The 14,440-nt window shown below is 36.4% G+C and overlaps 1 long non-coding RNA gene across 4 annotated transcripts in view; it reads left to right on the plus strand.

The window, feature by feature from the left end:
* Nucleotides 1–14,440, plus strand: part of LOC148051406 (uncharacterized) — a 291,091-nt gene that overhangs the window by 189,901 nt on the left and 86,750 nt on the right. The window contains exon 4 of one of the 4 annotated variants that reach the window (XR_015699862.1): nt 3,468–4,660. The exons of the other annotated variants lie outside the window; for them this stretch is intronic. This is a non-coding gene — a long non-coding RNA (uncharacterized LOC148051406). Of the gene's footprint in view, nt 1–3,467; nt 4,661–14,440 lie in introns of those variants that run through there. 4 annotated transcript variants of the gene reach the window in all.

The raw sequence follows: 14,440 nt of genomic DNA on the forward strand, positions 1-14,440 counted from the left end.
ACTGCATGGTCATTCTGTCAGTCAAATGCAGGTCCTGCTGACACTGCAGGGGAGGTGAAACCCTTAGCTGTGTGAGTGTGAGCATTCAGGTTTATTCCAGCTGGCTGCAACTGGTAGAAGGCAAACATTGCTGCTAATGTTCTCAGGGCATTACACGATATGCTCGCTGAGATGAAACACAGGCAGGGACTATTTCACCTCAGTTTTCTCTGAGGAATTGTAAATTACCCTCATGAGATATTCAGTAACACACACAAGATGGGCTGTTTATCAGCCTGTTTCAGATGGGTTAGTGTAATGGTTTCTACAGAAATTCTCACTCCTTGTAATTTAAAATACAGGTCCTGGAGCACCAATATATGAGGTTTAGTGCAGCAGGCTTTAAGGAGGAAAGGAGTTTTGCCAGCTAGCAGAGGAAGGGGTAGAACCTCTCCCCTTTAAGGTGCAAGGTATAGGTAGACTATATTTCCACCAGCAACCTGACAGGAACTGCTGGGACAAGAAGTAAGGAAGAGGTGGGGATAGTGGTACAGAAGGAAGGGGGTCGTTCCTCTGGCTATATCTGTACAGAAGTTGAAAAAGCTTCAGTGTCCTTCATTACTTTGGTTTCCTCATTTGAGATTGTTTGGAAATTTCTTCCCCAGTCCTTCGCAGTCCTGTGCAGCCAGAATAAGAACGAAGCCTGATGATTTGTCATCTCACACATATCAGTCTTTCCTTTTTTACTGAATGCTTATCATCATTGTCTTTTACTATGACCGAGAAGAGATTACCAGTTGCCATTGTACTGATTGCTGTCCTTTCTGCACATGGGTAAGAGATTTGGCAAGTAGGAAGTTTCAGACAGGCAGGCATTCATGGAAGGGGTTTCAGCCCTCTGCTTGATGATGGCTGGAAGTGATTTTAGGCAGCAGGCAATAACAGAGGTGAGAATATACTGAGCTCCTAAGGTCATGTGAAAGGCATTGATTTTCAACCTTATCAGTGCCTCTTATGCGAAGGGAGAAAAGCAGAGTACAACCAACTGTCTGGCATCAAATTAAAAGGTGGGTATGCTGGTAGATCACGCCTGGAATAATCAAATGAAAATGATGATCTTCAAAAGTCTAGTTCAATGCACTACTGTAGTCTCAGTCAAGTCAGCAAAGATGTAGATTAATTCAGCCTCGCCTCTTGCTTTTTTTCTTGCTTAGTTTGAGACAGATTGTATTTATTGCATAGGCCAGCACTACACCAAACTACAGCAGGTTCATTCCTTAAATGTCAGTTGATTTTATGAGCTCACATTTAACAAAAGAAGATGCAGAGTGAGAAACTCACAGATATTTATGTGTAGACCAAATGTTTGTTGAATATTACAGAGGTAGAACAGGATATATAATATCTTTAAAAGTACTGTGTTGAGCTAAAGGGAGAAATAATAAAGGAGGCTACTGATCAGCTGTTGCTCCAGATTTAGGGAAAGAAAAAAGAACAGGTGGTGTTGGCAGCACACACACAAAGCCATGTACGCTTTCTTTGAGAGTAACAGCATGCAAGGCTTTGAGCCTATGCAGGCAAACTGAAGAAATTCCAAAAGTACATATGGGAGAGGACAGATACTTAGTGAACATGTATTATGGACACTTCCTTTATTGCTGTTGTCCCATCTATATCCAATATGTAGTTCTGTAGTTATCTGTTGGATTATTTTTTGTTGTTCATCAATCCACTATATAAATCATAAACCAAAACTGTAATAGTTTCTTTTGTGCAACAATCAGAAATCTGTCCCTTGTATGATGCTGGGAGAACTGTTCTGCCTATGCCATAAGATTTCAGTGGTGTTATTAAAAAAGGGCATTTACCTGAGTCTCTGAGTTCCTTTACGGGAGAAAGCCTTATCTTCCAGTCTATTTGTAACAGTAGACAGAAAATCATTTTTCTTCTGATACGACTTTGTGTCCAAGACTAAATTCCTGCTACAGCCGAAGTCATGCCTGCAGGGCAGAATTCTTATTACTGTCTTGGAGCAGCATTGACTTCCAGAATAGTTCTGCATTTCGGGCCTTGCTTAACATCATGGGTGCTCTAATACAGATCTGCTTTCGTGAAAGAGCTGCCTTAAGAACAATATTCCTACTGTTACGAAGATTTAATTCTGAGCATTTTCAGGAAAAACCCTATTTTTTTTCACTTTGTTAATAATTTTAGGGACGACTCCAGGGAAGACAGCAATCTCTTCACAACAGATATTAATTATCATTATAGGTTATTACTTAATGATGAGAAAGAGTGATGAAAGAGAATACATGTGTGTATAAAGACGAGGTAAACCCAGTGGAACCCAACAAAACAAATTTCAGTGTTGAGAGGAGATTACATTTCTCATTTGTAATATTCCTTTTATGATGAAACCTGACTCAAGGGCAGAATTTTTATAATTGCCATTGATGCTTAGATAAAATTTGAATTGTTCCTTTAAAAAATGCCCTTAATCCTCTACAAACTCTTAGTAGAACTCAGTTAAATGTTTTCTGATACAGTAGTATTTCACACAAGTATTGAAATAAGTGGGTGGCCTGTTTTCTCAGATTATATTATTTTCTCTTTAGTATTAGGAAATGGAAAGGACTATATTTTATCACCACATTATCATACTAGAACTTCTATATATGGTAAATTACAGAGTTTTTACAAAGACTACTGCTCTGTACCAACTCAAACTGGAATGCAGCTGTAGCATGAACAGTTCATTAAGCCAGGCATTTTGCACTAGTACAGAAAGAAGCCTTCAAAGATTTCTCCTACTCCTTAGATTAAATTGCCTGTCTCCTTCGTTGTGCAGTAGTGTTTCACGCAAAATACATAACACCTCTCCTACGCAAGGACACCACCACCTACATCATGGTAGATGAGTTGTCAGGTCCAGTATGCGCCATATGGTGTTAGCATACAGTCATGACAGGTCAGGCTTCAGCATTTCATGAGTGCTGGCAGAGGCGACATGGCCTTTTCCAGGTTTGCTTAGTAGCGAGTAGCTTGCTGCCGATCTGCTGCTGTTCTGGGCTGTTTGCCCAGAATTCCTCCCAAGAAATACTAATCCCTGACACAAGAGGAATCATCCTCTGCATGCCCCTCTGTGGAGACAGCAGCAGACTCAACTGCAAAATTGTGCTTGGTGCTTTCCTCTGCAGTGCTTTAAAGTAGACCTGCAAACTTGACAAAATGGCAATGTCTCTGAAGTACAATGGAAGCATCTGTCGAACTCGGGTCGCTGATCATGCTAACCAGCGATGTGTATAAGGAGTGAGAGAGGAAAGAGTAGAAAAGACCTGTAATATGTAAGACAGAGACTTGATATTCATTTTCTCACAGCAAAATTGTAATTTTTGTGCCACTGTTGATAAACTGTTGCTGTGCTTATTAAACATCAGCCACACAACAGCAAATGAAATTGATGCTGGTTTTTTTTTTTTTTTTTAAAGATGAAGAAAATGACTGGCTTTGGATCTATCCCACAACGATGACATGGCTGGGGTAGTTAGGTTTCCTGTGCTCTCATCAGAACTTCAGTTTCATATGTCTGCTCTTCAAGTCACTTGCTAGCTCAAAATAAAGTGAAAATTTTTACACAGAAGGCTTAGGTAGAATTAGCATTTAGAGCTATCTCTTCAGTGATATGGTTTTCATTAGTGTACTGTTTAGAATATAGGTAATGGAATGGTGGTTACGGTTAATTTTTACTGAAAGGGGAGTAAAGAAGAAAACCTTTACATCTGAAAAAGTGTTATAAAGGGAACTGAATATCCGAATTTGAATCTCCTCTTATCTGTGTATTGAGAAAAAAAAAAAAGGAATAAAAAAAAAAGAAGAGATGTTTGATTTAGATTTTTCTAGAGAATATGGTTAAAATTGCAGAATTATTTCCATTAACATTCCACTTTGAATACAGATAACAGCCAGTACAACATAATTTTGTATTTGTTATATAGAACATAAAGTACCAAAAGGAAATGGCTGAATTAATACTGGAAGAACTGAATTTATATCAAATGTACCATTATTGTCTGGTCTCCAGAAGTAATTAAAACTGGGAAATAGGATTGCAAATGAGCCTTTTGATGTGACATCAGCAAATCTACTGTAACCAAAGGATGATGGGCTGAACCATGCCTTTCACATAATCTGATTTAGAATGTGTTTTACAGCCACAATTTTACAGTGAAACTTACTTTTAAATAAATTTTAGTTTTTATGCAGTAGAATAGACTTATTTTACAGAAAGGCATCTATTATTCTCCACATGTCAATCAATGATAGCTTAAAAGTGACCTATAAAGTTGATTTTACATGAATAGGTATTTTGCATATTATGCAAGAAGAAAGAAAACAAATTGTGTAAGGTAATATATGAAACTACCTCAAGTATTTCTCCTCTGTTTCATGTGAAGGATCTTTTCATTAATAACACAAGGGATTTGGGAACATTGCATTTCTTCTAATCAGCTGGTGCTGAAGCGAGAAGAAATTCTCTAATGTTTTCTATTGAGGCTTACACAAATTATAGATAACACCTTAATATGCTGCTCTTCCTTTTTGGGGATACAGAACAGCTTATCCAAACAATGAAGAACGCTGCCTCCCAGCTGTGCTTCTGTTGTACACTTAGGAACTTTCTGCCCTGTACCTGCTGGTGACGACTAAAATGTATGCAGAGAATATTCCACACTACAGCAGGTGTTTTCACTTTTGGGGAGGTGGTAGGGATACTGCACATTTATATTTTAATACTTTATGTGATTGTGGAATTACGTATCATCATATTGCACACAGCCCATGGGGAAGAGTTAAGGTTATAGTTTCAACCCTAAATCTTGCATTTCCTGGCTAGTGAGCAGTTAATCTATAATATTACTTGCATTTTAATACTGTTGGGCTGATCCTGTCCCTATTCAAAGAAAACAGCAAACTCCTGCTGGTTTCAAAAGTTGAAACCTCTGTATGTAATACATATAATTGTATTTCATACCATACATAATGATTTCATGCTTTTCTAGGCTGTTCAAAGATGAGCTATTAAAAATTTTTCCTCTGTTTGTGTTTCGCGTGATATGTCATTTAATGAGGAAGCAGAGATTTAGCAACATTATTAAAGAACAAATTAAATGTCAATTAGCACTGACATTATAACGTCAGAATTTTAATCCACAACAGAATTTCAGTTCGGCATACTGATCCATGCTCACTTGCTTCTTATTCGTGATGTTAATATTTATCTTCAAGTTAAATACTAAATAAGGTAAACTTTTAGGGAAAATATTCTGTACATCATGGAAGAGTTTAGGGTCTCTGTAAGGTACGTTCTTTGAAAAGGTCAGATTTTGCAAGTATGGGCTCAACAGTATTTTTGATGTTATTGTCATAAATGCCCTAGATTTCCTAGGAAATTAAATAAAACCAACAGTTTCTCACCAACCCCCCTTAGGTGTGTATATATATATATATATATATATATATATATAAAAATCATTTGTATCTAGCCCATTTGGTGCTTATTTGTAGATTTTAATCTCTTTTTAAACTTCCAATTTGCCAATATTTCCGTTAAGGCAAAGTACCAGCATTAATATCAGCATCTGGCTGAAAGAGACAGAAAAATCCATGCTTTATCATAATAAATCAATTAAAAGAAATAATAGAAAAATATAACAGACTGTTTACAAATCATTAGCCCTAAGTTTACTGCTCTTTTAAACAAAAAAGCTAGACCTCGAAACACTGAATAGTAATTATGTATTTACAAAGACAAAAACTGTTTGTTGATATTTAATAATTGAATTGCAAACTGATGATTCTAATATTTGTGAATTTTTTTTCTGACTTTTTTGAAGTCTAAATTCCCTCCTGAAGATCTCAAAATGTCAGGCTCCTGCCTGTTCATTAATTAGTTACTTTAACTGTTTCATGAATGCAACAAAGAAAAAGAAATATTATTAGTTTAGCTTAAATGTCTAGATATACTTCATGGATACCATAATGTTCACATTCCTGTACTTAAACATATGCATAAGTAATTGGGCAAGAGAGTATCCAACAAACAAGAGTGTGTGTCTCTGTCAGTAAAGAAACTGGAACTATGAAAAACTGGAAAAAAAAACCCCTATAATTTCTCTTAAATGTTCAGGTAGGGAAATAGCACTTACTGATCTGATCTAACCCATATGATTCAATGGATAATTCCATGTTGAAGTACCACAGAATATGTTTCAAAATCTGCCAGCTATTGATAACTCTCCAGGAGTCATATTCCAAACAGACCAACCTGACTCTGTTTTAAATCAGCATAAAGCATTTTCTCTTCCATTATTTAAACCTGCTTTGGAATAAGCATTCTAGAAGGAGAGACAAAATAAGCAAAGCTCACTTTCCTAGGCCAAAAGGTAACCGCTGGCTTTCCTTATAAACACAATTTTACTTTCTAACATGTAGCTTTCTATGACCATGGAGATGTGGAGGAGGCTTTGACATACACATGGTTTATTTTTTCAATTTTTCAGTAAGTATCTCTTTTTAAAAGACTTCTTGCAGAAACACAAAGTATAAGTTTCCCTCATCTAAAGAGTATTTCACTGTGTTGATATCACCTCAGCACTTCCAATTTTCATAACTGCAGTTGTGGCACAAACTTGCATATTGTTTTTGGGCAGTATCAGGGAAATGCATTGAATCAATTAACAGATTAAGTTAAAACAGAGCTAATGTATTATGAAAAACAATTCCCTCAATCTTTATTATGACTTAAGATAAACAAGAAAGTCAAGTCAAGATTGCACAGTAGTTCTCTGTTAAGCATACAGACTAAGGTCTGGATTTGGAGAGTTTGGGGTGTGTAAAGATGAAACTGAATTGGACAGACAAAATGTTAAGTACCAAACCCACTCATTAAGCATTTCAGTACTTTAAAAAAAAATCTCAAGAGTCTATGTGGGTCCAGTTCTGGAAGACATCCAGTGGGACATAACTGAGTTAAAATAATAGGAATATTTACTTCATCTTTTGGCTGTCTACATTTAGCTTGCGATTAGAAAAAGCACCACACTGGGAGCTGACAAAGGAAATGTAGTATTGAGGTCTTATCAAGAGAGATATTTCTCACAGCATTTTATATATGGGACTCTGATCTAGAAATATGTCCCCAGAAACATGTTTTCCTTTTTTCACTAGCTTGCTCAGATTTTTGCTTGTTTGGTGTTTTGCTTAAAATACATCGATATTAATTTTGTTAAATATGTTTTACTCAGTTATTTTTTCATGCAAAAACATTTCAAAACTCAGTGTCTCTAGTGCTGGTATACCTGGGCAAACAACAGTGGTTTAGGTGACTTGAAATGCAGGTGTTTACCACAGCAAAGAATCAGTCTGAGAAACAAACTCACCACATTTACATCAGGATATGCTATGCTATGTTTGTTTAATTTAAGATCATTCTTAGTTATTTGAGATACAGATGTTAGTTTATTACAGTGTGTTATGAATGAGAAGACAGAACAAGAAAGTAATGAATATTAATCTTGTGTCTAACACAGATGCTACTACTTTGGCAAATATCTTTAAAGCTGGTAGCTAAAAACAAGTTTATATTTTGATAATCTTACTCCAAAGACAGATCAAGACATGTATATGGTATATATTAGGGACCAGCTGTACTGGGAATTAATTGTAGCTGATTGGTTGTGACTATGTCATGATCTGGCCTCCATTTCAAGTAAACCCCAATAATATGATGTTTTCTTACTGCTCCCTATTTCCAAGTAGTGAAATGGAATGAATTATATTTCTCAAGTGATGATAATTTAAAGATAGTTAAGATAGTAAACATTCATAAAGCATTTGGAAGAATTTCTATATTTTGAAATTATATATACAGATGAGTGAAGTGAACTAAGAGCTGAGCTTGTCACTATGTAATTGATATATATCTTTGTAATGAGTCTTTCATTTAGCAAATGAAAAATTACACTTCTTTATTTGGTGTAAGAGTTTAAGTGAATATTGTATCATAACTTGCAATTTTGATGTTATGGTCAATAACTTACATCATTTGTGACGAGTACTTCTATTCACACCGTTAAAAAATATGTATTTGTTGATCTGCATTCTGCTGTTATCGGCGGCAATGATCATAGCTCCAGATTATGCAATGAGCATAGTGCAGAAAGTCCCTCAGAAAGCAATGTAAGCCTTGTTATGATAAAGAGAGCTAGAGCTATTTTAATAATAGCAAATAAGTGAAAGAAAAACACAGATAATGAAAATGTTAATTCACTTAATTCAAGAAATATTTGACTGTAAGTCATGTGTTCATTCAACAGCTATGCCCATGCTTTGTGAGCACTCAATGAATCCAACCACATTTCTAGCAAAGAAGACAGAAGATGGCTTTTAGGTTAGCAAACTTAAGGTCAAGTCCTTCAACAATATGAGTGGCTGGTGTGTATTTTAAGTGGTTATTAGGGGGTGTTTTGCTTTTAACAAAGAGAAAAAGGGAGGAAGGGCTGAACATAAATCAACTTTTCTTTCATCTGTTATGAATGGTTATACAGAGACAAATAACATTTTTTACTTTCCCTGAGAGCGCTTGCATTCATAAGGAACCTAAATCTGTAACTCTAACATCTAAAATGTCTCCTTTATAATTTTTTATTCTTTCTAGCCAAGTACAATACTACTCATTTACCATTTTAAATTATATCTTATTATTTTATGAAAACAAAAATGTTTCCTTCTGGATTTTTGCTCCATTTCAATGGTTGACCTAGAGTTTCAAAAAGGTGACCTCCTCTCCTTTAATAAGTGTACTTTGGTATGTGTGAAAAATACTCAACATAACTAAGCTGTTCTGTTCGGTTCCCTAGGTACATTATTCTGCTTCTGCTTTGGGATAGTATAAATATAATATGTGGTGAACTAACTGGAAGTACTGTATTAATTGAAAACAATCCTGTATAAAATACATGCATTTTCTGTCTGCAGTCAAATAAGGGGAATGGTATTTCCTATGACTGTATTGAATTTCTTCAAAGGGTCATGCTTATGTTTAAACCTTACCACAAAACCATAGAATCCACACCTTCTCAGTTATATATAAAAACACTTCAGATATAACAAGTCCTGACTGAATATGTGCTTAGCTTTAAAAACAAAAACCTGTAAGAATGTAATTCTTATTAGGTACCAGATGCTTTTATTTTCTATGGAGACCAAAGTTTTCTTTTGTTCTTGTAATACGATCATCCTTAAAAGGATTATTTTTTCTTTTTGGAAAAAATACAAAACCTCAAATTTTCAGTGATTTGTCCAGAAATCTTTGGGTTTCTTATTATTATAGTATTCCTTAAAATACTTGCTCAATGTTTCTTATAAGGAAAAGAACTCCACAGTTTCAAGCTTTATTTTATTCTCATTTGGTGGAAATTGTTTTCTGTTTTAAATAAAGACCTATTTAAATGAGTTTAATGTCTCTCACAAGCCTGACTGATCAGTGGATGAAGTTAAAGAATCATCCTGCTCTTTTAGTTCTTCTGGTTGTTTTTCTGCTCTCTCAGTTTGCCAAGATAGTTCACCAAGTAGCTGCACAAATTCATGTCAGAGCTAGAGACAGTGTGATAGAAACAAAAGACCCACAGAAGGGCGAGCGGGATCTGCTTATGCTGCCTTAGACAATGCTGGGATTTATCATTTATCATACCAGCTCTGGCTGGGATTTGCAGAGCAACTCAAACCAGTCAAAAATTAAGGCTTATGAGCTCCTTTCCTCTTTGTGCTGATGCTAGGATGACGTGCCAAAATTAAGAACCATTTCGGAGAGCCGATCTGGCTAAAAACCCTCCCTACCAAAACCTTGCTACACAAACGTGCAAGTAAGAGAGCAGGCAACAGCCTGCTAAATAGCAGGTCTTTACAAAGTCCCACAAATAGCAAGGAGACAAACCTGAAAACTGCTAGTTTGCTTCAAAGAATAGATGGACTAGAATTCAAGGAAGTCAACACACATATTTTGTGTTTGGGCATGAATATGGCAGGGAAACCTGTAGCTCCTTATATCAACATCACAACTTTCATTGACTTTAAGGAAAAGGTTTTCACCTCAAATTACTTATTCTTCCACCAGTGTATCTCTCTGGGGAGTGTTACACAAGGAATATGCACAGAATTTTAAACTTGTTTTTAAACTCAGCAATATGATAAAAAATATGCACCTTGATCATATGAAAAATCTGTCTGGTTCATGCAAATTTTACAGTAGCACTTTAAAATTGACTGCTTTTCTGGGAAAGCGCACAGACTCCCCCCCAACACCACTCCCCAGTTTTCTTCAGATTTAATCACAGGGAATTAAAATGTCCTGAGAATTGTGTTAACATTATGAACTTCTAGTGTCAAGAGTTTTTCGAAGAGTGATATGACCTTATGGTTCCTGCTTGTTATTGCTATAGGTAAAAGCTGGGGGCATTTTACTGCTATTTTTGAACTGTACAGTATCATGGAGTGCAGCCCCAATATTTTTATTTCAATAGATATATATTACATGGAGAGACCCTAAAGGTAAAAAAGATTGAAATCAAATAATGGCCTAATACTCATCGGCATGCCTATCAGTAGACAGATAGGGTGTGTAATTTTTGTTACCTATGAATGGGATTTCAAATGCAGGGGAAGCCAACTTTCCTTTAATCGTGTTGTTCTTGTAGCCCACAGAGAAGGCTTCTGTCAGGCACCCAGGTGGGCACAGGTGATTTTAGCTGAGGAAGTTTCAACATTAAGAGCTGAATGCAGCTGTGAAATAAGGAATGATACAAGTTATATATACAGCAAATATGTTAGTTTGTATAAATTCCTCTTTGACAGGAAAATATCATGGGCAATGGAGAACTGAATATAAAGATATTTTTTAAAAAAACATAGTCTGTCTTACCTCATACATTCCTGCTATTTTTCCCATGCCAAAAGATCACAGTTCTGTTTCTTCAGAGAATAATTTGCACCTACCTATATTCTTGTTCCCGCTTTAAAAGTTCTTGTCATAAAAACATTGCCTGCTTAGTGTGTTACTTAAATATCCTCCATTGACTAATTCCCAGAAATGACAGACATAGAATCATAGAATCGTCAAGGTTGGAAAAGACCCTTAATATCATCGAGTCCAACCGTTAACCTAACACTGCCAAGTCCACCACTATACCATGTCCTCGAGCACCACAACTATCCGTTCTTTAAATACCTCCAGGGATGGAGACTCAACCACTTCCCTGGGCAGCCTGTTCCAATGCTTGACCATCCTTTTGGTGAAGAAGTTTTTCCTAATGTCTAACCTAAACCTCCCCTGGTGCAGCTTGAGGCCGTTTCCTCTCATCCTATCACTTGTTACTAGGGAGAAGAGAACGACCCCCACCTCGCTACAACCTCCTTTCAGGTAGGTGACCCCTCAGCCTCCTCTTCTCCAGACTAAACAACCCCAGTTCCCTCAGCCGCTCCTCATAAGACTTGTTCTCTAGACCCTTCACCAACTCCTTTGCCCTTCTTTGGACACGCTCCAGCACCTCAATGTCCTTCTTGTAGGGAGGGGCCCAAAACTGAACACAGGATTCAAGGTGCAGCCTCACCAGTGCCGAGTACAGGGGCACTATCACCTCCCTGGTCCTGCTGGCCACACTATTCCTGATACAGGCCAGGATGCCATTGGCCCTCTTGACCACCTGAGCACACTGCTGGCTCTTGTTCAGGCAGCTGTCAACCAAACATAGTAGCAACAAAACTCCTTCATGGCAACAGGTATTTATTCATGGCAGAGCTGATTACAGTGTGAAAGCAGAACTTCAGTGCCTTGTCCACCAGTATTTCTCCATACCTTTGTCAGCAAAGTCAAGAAAGAAGAGTCTAAAGTGACTCTATAGGTAAATGTAATCAGTTGTTTGCAGTTATCTTACAGGTTGACTTCTGAGAATGCATTATTCGCTTTATTTATGTCCAAACCCCTTATATGTTTTTCTCCAATTTGATGAATGCAGAGACTTGTAGATGAAGGAAACATCCTACACACTGCAAACAGTGCTGCAAAACCTCTTCTAGAAGGACTGAGACAGAAAAATACCTTTTTTTTTGTCATTGTTCTGCACATTTTTTGCAAAATATCACCAGAAAAATACTTTGAAACCTAAAATACATCAGAAGGTGTATCTACATTAGAGTTTTAGTTTGGATAAGAAATGAGATATTTTAAGCAAATCTCTTGATTGTCCTCATATACTTATACTTTGGTTCACATCTTGGGGCATTTGAATTGGATTCCTTTTTGATGAAACTAGACTGGAAGGTGTACTCCAGGAAGACTCCAGATGTACTCCACCTGTAAGCGAGCATTCAGTCTGTGCCATCAGATTAATCCTACTCCAAAATAAAACTTCCCCAAAATACATACATGGATGACAGGTCACCAACAGCAACATTTTTCTTCTATAAATGCACTCAGGTTATGCTGCTTGCAAAAATAGAATAGCCTCTGTACAGTAACAAGATACTGTACAATAACAAGATATCACTTTGTTCATGGCCTAGATTTATGCCCACAAAAAATGACATTGATTCATTGTCTAGCTAGGCCACCTCAGCTGCAATTGTAATTTTAATTGTATGGTAGACTTGCATTGCATGTTGCTGTTTGGGTAAATGGATCTAGGAATCCCTGCTGCATGAAGGTATTGCTTAACGTAGTTGTCAAGGATAGGCCGAAAGGCAATAGAAATAAACTTTGGAGCAAATGCGATTGCATTGGTCTCTCTTTCCTTTCTAACTTTCTTATTAGCACTAGCAAAGTTCTGAGTTTATTTAGTTTATTTATTTATTTATTTATTATTATTAGCAAAGTCATTAGCAAAGTTCTGAGTTTATTCAACTGTGCAAAATGGGAATTTCTGAGACACATAAGTACTGAGTTCTAGAAAAAGTTCAGATGAAATAACTGAATGAAATTTTATTTTATTTTGAATTTTTATTTATTGTTGTGCAGACTTTTATCCACTCTCTGTATAAGTCTGGCAGTCTGAGAAAAATAGTTTCTCATACAGGAAACAATGGTGTATATAGAAGATGTGATTTTTTTTCATGTGAGTGCTTTGTTTGCTCACTATAACTCTTACTTGCACTTAGGCATACTTGCAAGGTTGTCTCTACTCGCTTGGCAGCTTTGTCACTTTAGTATATTGAAATGGAGGCACAATAATGTTGACACAGTTATTCAGAAATCCTTAAAAAGATACTAGAACCAAGTCTCTGTTGGAGATTGTGCTTCCTTGTTCCCATAAACTGGATGTATGCTCTAAGAGAACTGCCCGTGCATCCAAGGAGAAAGGAAATACCTTGAAGAAGAGAAAAAGCATACTCTGAAAATAGCCTGTGCCTCAGACAGATTTATTGGATGGGATTACATTCACAACAAGTAGTACAAACAGGTTAATTTGCTTTTATCCGTAAGTCAGCTAACTGCATGTGAAGTAGGTAATCTGAGTTGAAGGAGACAAAAAATAGTGTTAATTAAATTTTTAATGGCTATCTCACCCCAGCTGAACTTCTCAACAGAGTTTGTTAACTTCACATGAGCAATACATGTGCTTTGAGGTTTACAAACAATTAGAGTGCTGGATATGGAACTAGTGAGATGAAATGTAGTGTATTAATGATCATATCAATTGGTAATTCAAAATTACTTACATTTCTATTTTTGCCCGATATTTGTAACCATATAATTAACTCAGAGTTTAAGGGATTCAAATAACTGGGAGGTGACATGGGAAAGCGAGTCTAGGAAATGAATTTAAAAAAATTCTTAATTAGTTTTTGTCATTAATTATTAACAATGAGATTTCAATAGATACAGCACCAAATTTTTTTTAAGGGTGAATTGATTAGTGTATCTTGATAATTTCTCTCTGAAGTCCTTTTTACTTTCCATGTGATGCAAAAGGCAATTTAACGCTTTTTGAATAACTAATTTTAAAATTAAGCAGCCTACTTCACCGTGATATCTCTTCTAAGAAGAAAAAGTTTTTTACTAAGAATCACAGTTGTCTTAAAGCTCAGTGCTACAATTATTTGATAGTCTCTAGGGCTTCTAAATTGTGATGCCACAACAAAAACACATGGCTATTTCTACGATATGTTACATGTAGGGCTTTTGCATGTGACTAAGAGGCACACACACACTCAGAAAGAGTGAGTATCTGAGAGCATTAGGAAAAGAGAAAGAAAGAGTGTGAGAGAGTATGTGCAAGAGAGCTTCACTTTCCTGTATAAGTAAAGTGAGGAGAACTACATCTGTCATTTTGTGTTGTGGTGAGTGATTCAAGGTCCCTGGTGTCAGGTTTGGACCTGCTTCCTTTCCTTCCTTTCTTCTTTTCTTCTA

This window comes from Nipponia nippon, unplaced genomic scaffold (assembly GCF_047370975.1).
Source record: "Nipponia nippon isolate SJK-2023a ecotype South Korea unplaced genomic scaffold, ASM4737097v1 scaffold_6, whole genome shotgun sequence".
NCBI lineage: Eukaryota > Metazoa > Chordata > Aves > Pelecaniformes > Threskiornithidae > Nipponia > Nipponia nippon.